Source organism: Aythya ferina, assembly GCF_964211825.1.
Source record: "Aythya ferina genome assembly, chromosome: 2".
NCBI lineage: Eukaryota > Metazoa > Chordata > Aves > Anseriformes > Anatidae > Aythya > Aythya ferina.
Genome location: NC_140297.1, coordinates 105,283,447 through 105,291,762, shown reverse-complemented (window position 1 = coordinate 105,291,762; position 8,316 = coordinate 105,283,447). Strand labels below are relative to the sequence as shown.

At 37.8% G+C, this 8,316-nt stretch overlaps 1 long non-coding RNA gene across 1 annotated transcript; it reads right to left on the bottom strand.

The window, feature by feature from the left end:
• Window positions 1-1,586: 1,586 nt before the first annotated feature.
• Window positions 1,587-8,000, bottom strand: LOC311430776. Its single transcript, XR_014689025.1, has 3 exons — window positions 7,824-8,000; window positions 2,182-2,388; window positions 1,587-2,085 (listed from the first exon to the last, which is right to left on the bottom strand). It is a non-coding gene; the product is annotated as an uncharacterized lncRNA (long non-coding RNA).
• Window positions 8,001-8,316: the final 316 nt, after the last annotated feature.

The window sequence follows — 8,316 nt, the reverse complement described above, 5'->3', positions numbered from 1 at the left end:
ACAGACACCTTTGCAGCACAACCATGAGAAGAGGAGAGACCCCACTGAGGCAGCTCACAGACCTTGTCCCAGGTCACCACCACCTCACAGCAGAGCCAGCCCCAGCACCCGCACCCAGCCCCAGGAGAAGGTGGTCATACACCTTGGAGGAGATATAATGAGCCCTCTTCATGGAGAAATGGGGAAGTAGTTAACCACCTCCAGATTGATTTATGTTTTGTTACCTTCTGCAGTTTCTATGATATTTTTGATCTTTCAGCTTGGCTGGGTAAAATAACTTCTGAACAGAGCTAATTAAACAGATATTTAGAATTCAGTAGCATCTCCCTTCTGAGAATCTCAAAGTATTTTGCAAACACTAATGAATGAAATCTCAAACCACTGCTGTGAGACTGCTTGCAGAAGCATAGCTTCACCCTGAGGGTGAAGGTAGGGAGCTAGAGGTGAGCTGTTTTTGAAAGTGGAGCTAAAAAGATACTGGTTTGGCTTCATTGATGTTAAATGGTACTGCCCTGAAGTCATCACACAGTCTGAAGAGCTGAGCTTCAAGACACAAAAAAGACATCCACAGTGTCACATGGGGCAGTATGATATTCCCAAGCTTAATTTCCTCTGGTAGCACAGCTGAGAAAAAAAGTTGTGCCCTGTGCTGCAGTAACAGCTGTGACTATGGAGTCCTCGCTGGGCTGCAGGGACAGGCAGGGCATCTCCTGCTCCCACCTACATCTTCCTGTTGTCTGTTGGTAGCAGAAAAAGCAGGTTTCCAGCCCTGCCTCTTCTCTTCACTCCTGGAGCCCAGACACAATGAGGGCTCAGGAGAAAACACTTTGATACCAGTGCCATGTTTGCTGCTGAGGTTGTTATCTCAATAAAAAAGTCTGAGTATATTCCCCTTTTTTCTCATTACTGGGCTCTGGCTGATGGTCATTGAGTGGCATGTTTGTAACAGGTCCTGCACCTCTTTACAACATAAGAAAGTCTGAAGCTGCAGCTATGATCACTGCAATGAATGGAGCTTGAATAAATCAATACACTGCTTAAGCATGGGTTGATGACAGGGAGTGCAACACAATGACTTGCAGGACACAATAACGTCTGGAGGATTTCTCAAATTGTTTAAGAGCACTTTGCAAACTTTGCCTGCCTAATGCATCCTGAGTCCTTTGAAATGCCTGTACTGTTTAGCATTGTCTTCTGATAACAGACCAAATACAACCCATTTTCTTTATTAATTAACTGGAATAACTATAGTCAATAGGATTTCAGGCCTTAAGAGTTTCATATTAGTTACTGCTGACTTGTATATTTACAACAGTCTTGGCTGATACATCAGGTAATGCTTTCTTAAACTGCCATTGCTTTTCTATTAAGCCAGGCCATGGGGGAAGCATACTTTAAAAGTTGTGTTTGAGGGTTTTCTGTATTTTCCCATGGTTGTTTTACTTTAATAGTCTAAAAACATTATTTGTTATGCAAGTGCCTTGGCAAAAACAAAACCAAGACAAAGACAAATGGGAGAGAAGCTTGTGTTAATTTTCCCCTGTTATTTTCTGAGGGAGTTAGAAAATTCTCCTTAAAAAGGAAGCTAGAATAGGAAAAGCCATTTATTTTTCTTGAAATGTACAAACACATAGAAATAGGAGGTTAGCTAATGAGATCTGTAATTTTAATGTAATATTCTGTCCAAACTTGTGGCAATTGTAAAACCAAGAGGAGGGATTTTTCTTCTAGAATCACTTCAAAATCCTTTATATTTTTCTGCTAGGCAGATTTGGCTCTCAATTTGTTAGGGGCATTAGGTCTATTGCTGACAAACTGTCAGTGACCCTCTGCCTCTGTTTTGTATCGCTTGTGCTGCAGATGAGGCACTACTATTTTTTTATTATTTTTTTAATTTTTTTTGCAGCTTTCCAGTTTTGCACTTTCACCAATCTATTGCTTCAGTCTAGTAGTATTAGGATAAGAACTTTTTCCTTAAGTAAATACAGACTTCCACAGCAGCCAGTGGTAAGCATTGCTTGTGCTTCCTGCAGCAACACATTCCTCTGCACTGCAGAAACAGACTAAATTTAAAATGAGTTCCTCCTGTGGGAAAAAAAAGAAAATCAGAGATGGATGAAAACAAGTAAAGCTTTTAAAAATGCCTTAGTTTTACTAAGGTTGCTGTCTTTGATTACTCACTGTATATGTAGCCATCTGGTCTAAAATCCCCTTAGTCTCTCTGCAGTCAGATGGTTTGAGGGCATCTTTTTTAGTTTGCAGGGTTTCCTTTGAAAAGCTCTGTAGCTGGCTGGCACTTGCTGTTCATTAACTTTATTGCAGCACTCTTGATTTAGTCTCCAAGTCAAGCAAATACATAAGAACAAGCTCTTTACAAGTGCAAACTCTCTTCCCGAAGTTGTAGGACTGTTATTACACTTGGTGACTCTGGATGCAACAGGAAGGTGCTACAGATCCCATGACTAGACCAATATCTCTGGGGAACAAAACAAATACGTCAAAAAGATTGAATTGAGGCTCCCAGGCAATCTAGCCACCTCAACATGGTGTTGTGTTTGGGCTAATTGTACCAGCCAGTGGCTGACAGCAATGTCAAGGCCTGTTGTGCTTCCCACAGTCTTGGCACTAGTGTGTTTAGGACTGCTTCAGAGATGTCTGCACCATGGCCCATTGCAAGAGGTGGATGTACTCTGACTGAAATGTTGAGCTGGATCATTTTCTCTGTGTTTTATGTTAAAAATAATTTTCTAGCAGTGGCATGACACTTTTCATTCATTAATTAGTTTCCTGGAATTATTTAATCTTATTTGAATCAGCCATGATTAACCTTATTTAGTTTTGTATTAATTCTGCTAATTGCATCTCCAATCATTCAGAGCTTTGGTTACTTGTGTGTTTTTGCTGCCTCCAAAATATTTAGTATATGTAGTGATGAATTAAAAACTTTAGAGGAGGTAACATGCATGGGAATAATACAAATCACCACAAATTCATGCCTGCCCATGTTCATTTTTGAATTCCCTCAAGAAAAAGGGGACACTGTCATTGGAATAGACATTCATTCAGCCATCAGGATGGTAAACTGTATAAATAACACTGTAAAATTTCAATAATAGAACAGTTCCTGGTTATAATGGGTAACTTCTTTGGGATAAGTACTAATGATGAATTGTGGCTTCTAGAGAAGTTCTGAAGTTTTCAAGTGTCTGTTTTGCATTTTACTTGGCTTGAGTAGAAATTAATGTTTAAAACTAATGTATTTTGTAGCCAGATATCTTTTTAGTAGCCCCATAATCTAGCTGGTTACAAATTATTTTAAAACAGATATCTTGTAAAAGCACTGGCTAGTGTTTTTACAGTGCAAGTTTCTATTTACTTAGTTTTTTTTATTTTTATTTTTATTTTTATTTTTATTTTTATTTTTATTTTTATTTTTATTTTTATTTTTATTTTATTTTTTTAAAATGGCTCCTCATAAACTAGGTTTGAACTCCCCGATGCAGTCTGTGTGCACAGCAGGGATTGCATGGGGTTTAGGACCTACCAACACCTTGCATATTTTTGCTTTGACACAGGATAGAGCCATGAGGGGTGGTGCAATACAATCTGGCTAAAAAATTGATTGGCAAATCTATAAAAACATAATTTTTTATGCAGCAGGCAGGGATGTTTGGAAGGAAGATCCATGTTCCAGATGTCCTCTGATGGTTCTTTTTTTCTTGTTTTCTTCCAGGTAAGATGAAAGACAGGGAGAATTTTAAAGGGCTTGATTAACTGATGTGAATGGAATTATGCTGATCTTCATGCTACATACACCATTAGATAGCCAATAGTTTGGCTACAAAATAAAAGTCAGTCATTTCTGTGGACTCTGGGGATATTCTTCCTCCTTATGTCTATTTCTTTAAAACTCTAACTACAGTGTTAAATATTCTTTTTTTTTTTTTTTTTCTTTTTAAATTTATTTATTTATTTTTTCATTTTTCCCCAAATGGACTAAAAAGAGAATCAATGAAAATAGCCATTATGCCTCAGATTCACTTCTCAAGCTAAAAGTGAGTGGAAATGCAGTTAATGCAGGGTAGGAATTTTCTGAAGACATTCTCAGCTGTAGAACACCATTAGACATAAAATATCTGAAAGCACTTATGTTAATCTAACAACAGATTTCTTGGGAGTGCAATGGCCTTTTCAAATGAATGGAGAGATGAAGAGGCAGATTACTTGAATAATGCCAAGGGATGTGCCACATATTATGTGTTATTCTGCATATTCCAGTTCAAGAACTTGGAGGTCAATTGCATATGAAGCAGGATTTTTCTCCTCCTTTGTAGCCTGGCCATAGGGGAGATGAAGGCACCCACACAACTCCAAGAAAAAAAAGAAAAAAAACTCCGATTGACTTTTGTCTCGTTCCAATCAAGCATCCATATTCTTGCATTCTCTGCATGTGTCAGAGAAGGGACATGAGATGTACTGCCTTATTTCTTAATGATGAGTCATGTGGAAAGTCATTTTGCCCAGTTATAGACAAGCAAGGAGCTCAACAGCACTGAGCTGAAGGCTGTCCTCCCAGGGCTCCTCTTTATCCATCTGGTGCCACTGGGCTAGTTGGCCTGGAAAGTGGGATCAGGATTAAGATTGTAATAAAGATACTTCAGTAAATGCTCTTATTGCAGTCTTCACCTTCCTGCTTTATGTATTATCACAGAGTCATAGGATGGCTTGGGATGGAAGGAACCTTAAAGATCACCTAGTTTCAACCCCCCTGCCATAGTCAGGGATGCCACCCACTAGATCAGGTTGGCCAGGGGCCCATCCAGCCTGGCCTTGGACACCTCACACACGAAACTTAACCACCGATGAACCAATGTAGGAGTAGGAATAACTGGGACTTAAGGTTTTAATACATTTCATATAGTAATCAGAAAACTTTCATGACTAGAGAAAACAATACACCCCTTTCTTCTGTCTCTGCCAGCCTCTTGTGCTACTATGTATGGGGCAGGCTCACACTGAATTTAAAGCAATGTCATTATTTTACACAGACTTGCTCAGAAGCTCTTTTTCTCCTCTAAGGTTCATATTTTTGTTCATGGTGTTGCCTTCTTGCTTTAGAAAGAAGATTTTCAGGATTTACCAACCTTGTAAGTATTCTCTGAGCTCTTAATTAGCAGGGAATCTAATACATTGGAATCATTTCCAAACAGAGAAAACCAACATTGTATTAAGAAGTAGATGGATTGGTTTAAGGGTGAAGAAGGAAAGATTCAATTACATAGTCTGTCTGAGAAATAACAGACAAAGTATGGGATTAAGGCAACAGGGGCATAACAGTCAGTGAAAGTGGTTGGAGGGGGTGGACAGGAATTACACAGACGTGCACGCTATCTAAACAGGGTGGCAAGGCCAGTGCAGGCACAGCTGTCTGTTGAAGTGGCACCTTCAGAGAGACTCCCAGGACACAAGACTTTATAAACTTTCCACTTTCTCTTTTCCCCTTTCCCCTTTCCCCTTTTCCCTTTTTCCCTTTATTCTTTCCTCTTTAACACTTTTCCCCTTCCCCTATCCACTTTTCTTTGATTATTTTTAAAGAGAATGCTTACGGTTTTGGGCTTATGGTCCCACACTCTGCCTGTCATTTCCTTCACCCCTCCAAAATGAACAGAAACACTTTGGCTTCAGAATTTGAATGCCATTGAAATGAACACACTTCTACAAAATTATTTTGCTTCAGAAGTACAGAACAGTTCTGCAAAAGGCTTTCTTGAAAAGGGATAAAAGGTGGTTGTTTAATATAATTTCCACTATAATTTCAGCTTCAAACTTGCTTTTACAAAGCTTAAAGAAGTGAAAATAAAAGTTTAAAAAAGAATGAGAAAGGAAGGAATTGTTTTATTTGTTTTCAAAAGATTTTATCTTTAAATAAAAGTTTATATTTTGTGTGGGCTAAATGTTAATACTATTTTCTCCAAATGCACTTGCTAGTTTTTTTGCCAGTTCTACAAGATACAAAATTATTTCAGCTGTAGCTAGCCAAATGATTGTGTCTCATGTAGCAGCTTGCTCCTTCTGGAGGAGTTAAGACTATATTGCTATAACTCATACTATGTTACAATAAGCACTCTCATAACTGAAAAGCTTTATTTGAACATCAGAATAGCCATCCAAACATCTGAACAACAGCTGTCAAAAGGAAAAACACTTTGGATCTCTTCTTACAGACTTGAACTTTCAATTTGAGTGTTAACTTTACATACCCAATTGATGATTCAAAATACCAACGGGAGAGGCTCATGTTGAGCCTCTGATTCCGTCATGCAATTATCAGGAATAAAACATTTCCATCCAGTAACTGTCTTATATGCTGAAAGCAGTATTTCTGAACTCTTTGAGCATAGAGAGGTTTCTCTGTGTGTGTGTAAGACATCTCTTCTGCAGAAACACTGATGGGGAAGTGCTGCTCATCTGCAAATGCATTTGAAAGAATGTTATCACTGAAGTACAGTCTTGTGTTATCTATTCCTTAGAAAAATCAATAATGACAGGGCCAATGAAGCCAGTTGGGATTTAATTTTTAAATTGATCCAAAGCTTTTTAGATCTAAAGGAACGGATTACAAACTTTTTTATGTATTCAGGCTTATTCCTGTGCTATCTCTTTTTACATTAGGTGAGAGATGGTGTTACATTAGGTGAGAGATGGTGTTACTTGATATTTCATTGCTTTGGTGCTATGAGGGAAGAATCTCGGAGACTTACCTGTAGAGAGAGATTATGCAACAAAGACCAACCTTTTTTTTTTGACTCTGGAAACAGAGTCAAAACATGAAGCCTACCTGTTTCTTTTGAATAATTCTGTTTCAGTGAGTAGCTAATATCTGTAAAATGATTCCCAAGAGGACTTAATAATATATATAATTTCATACAAATGGCAACTTTGAAAAGGAATGGTGCTCTAGATGAACATGGTAAGATTTTAGATAGCAATGAGCATATCTGCATTGCTGTGGAGTTCTGCCAATGTATCTTAATCCAAATTTGCAAAAATACATGTTGTTCCAGTGCTGATCCTGCTAGATTGCCTGAACTGTATTAACGCAAGTCTCTTAAGGGTCACGGGAAAAAGATGATAGTATTTATTTCTTTTATGCATGAGCATTTGAGTGTCTTGTCCCAGAAATATGAGATTCTTTCACTTGACAAATTAGGAAGTATAGGCCCTTGACTGTTCTCAATGTCGTGGTTGAAAATGAGATACAGGAGAGGGAGCCAAAACAAGAACGTACATCCTGCTTCTCCACTCCAGTGAATTTTCCTGCAAGCTCACTTCAGCTAAGTGTTAATTGTTTGTATATAGCAGAGGCAGAAGTTAGAACAAAAGAACTGAGCAAGCATTGTTCATATAAACAAAAAGAATTTTTGCTCCTCCTGTGTAATGCATTCTTCAGAAAGCCTTCATTTGTAACAACATGTTTATCTATAAGCACAAAAATATAAAACCCCCAAAGTTCTGTATACAAACTTAGCTATAACTCTGCCCCTTTCTGAGTGCATTTTAATGTATTTTACTGCTCTATTTGGAAAGCAGTACAATTCTACTACATAGCAATGTAGTATATATAAAAAAATACACATGGAAAGGTCATAGACAGCTTAAAATTTGAAGTTCCAATTTTAAAAGCAAAGAAGGACCCTGGGAGACTAATTCTGGATTGAAAGTTAATGACATTTTTTAATGTTTTCTCTTCTTTTAAGGTCGTTTAGGTATTTTATGAAACTAAAGGTCCAACATGGTTCATGTTATTTTCTTATTTGTTTTACTTACAGTGGTTGCTCAATATCTCTTGTTCTTGTTCCTTTGTTCTCCTTCTCCTTCTCCTTCTCCTTCTCCTTTTAAATTACTCATATTTTCTATAGTTAAAGCAAGTATAATTTGTTGACACTGACTACTTAGAATAGAACAAGACTGAGTCATATCTGGCAGAAGTGGAAGAGTGTAAAAACAACAGTCTTGCCCTTCTACTTAGAAATGTGCAGTGCATGAACTCCAGATGTCACTATGGTCCTCTGAAGATCTAATTCCAAAAAAAATTGTGAAAGAACATTTTCCTAAAGCAAATGATACTGCTGCAGGTCTAAATATTGCAGGGCATTGAGAGCATATGTCGCAAAACTCTGCCAAATTCTTTGACTCTTTGTGGCAGTCTGTGTCAAAAAGGAGTTTCTGTTCTAATCAAAGCCTTTGTTGTGCAGTGGAGGTAAGGGGATTTTGCAGACATAGAAATAAGTAGATACAAAGCTGAATACAATCTCA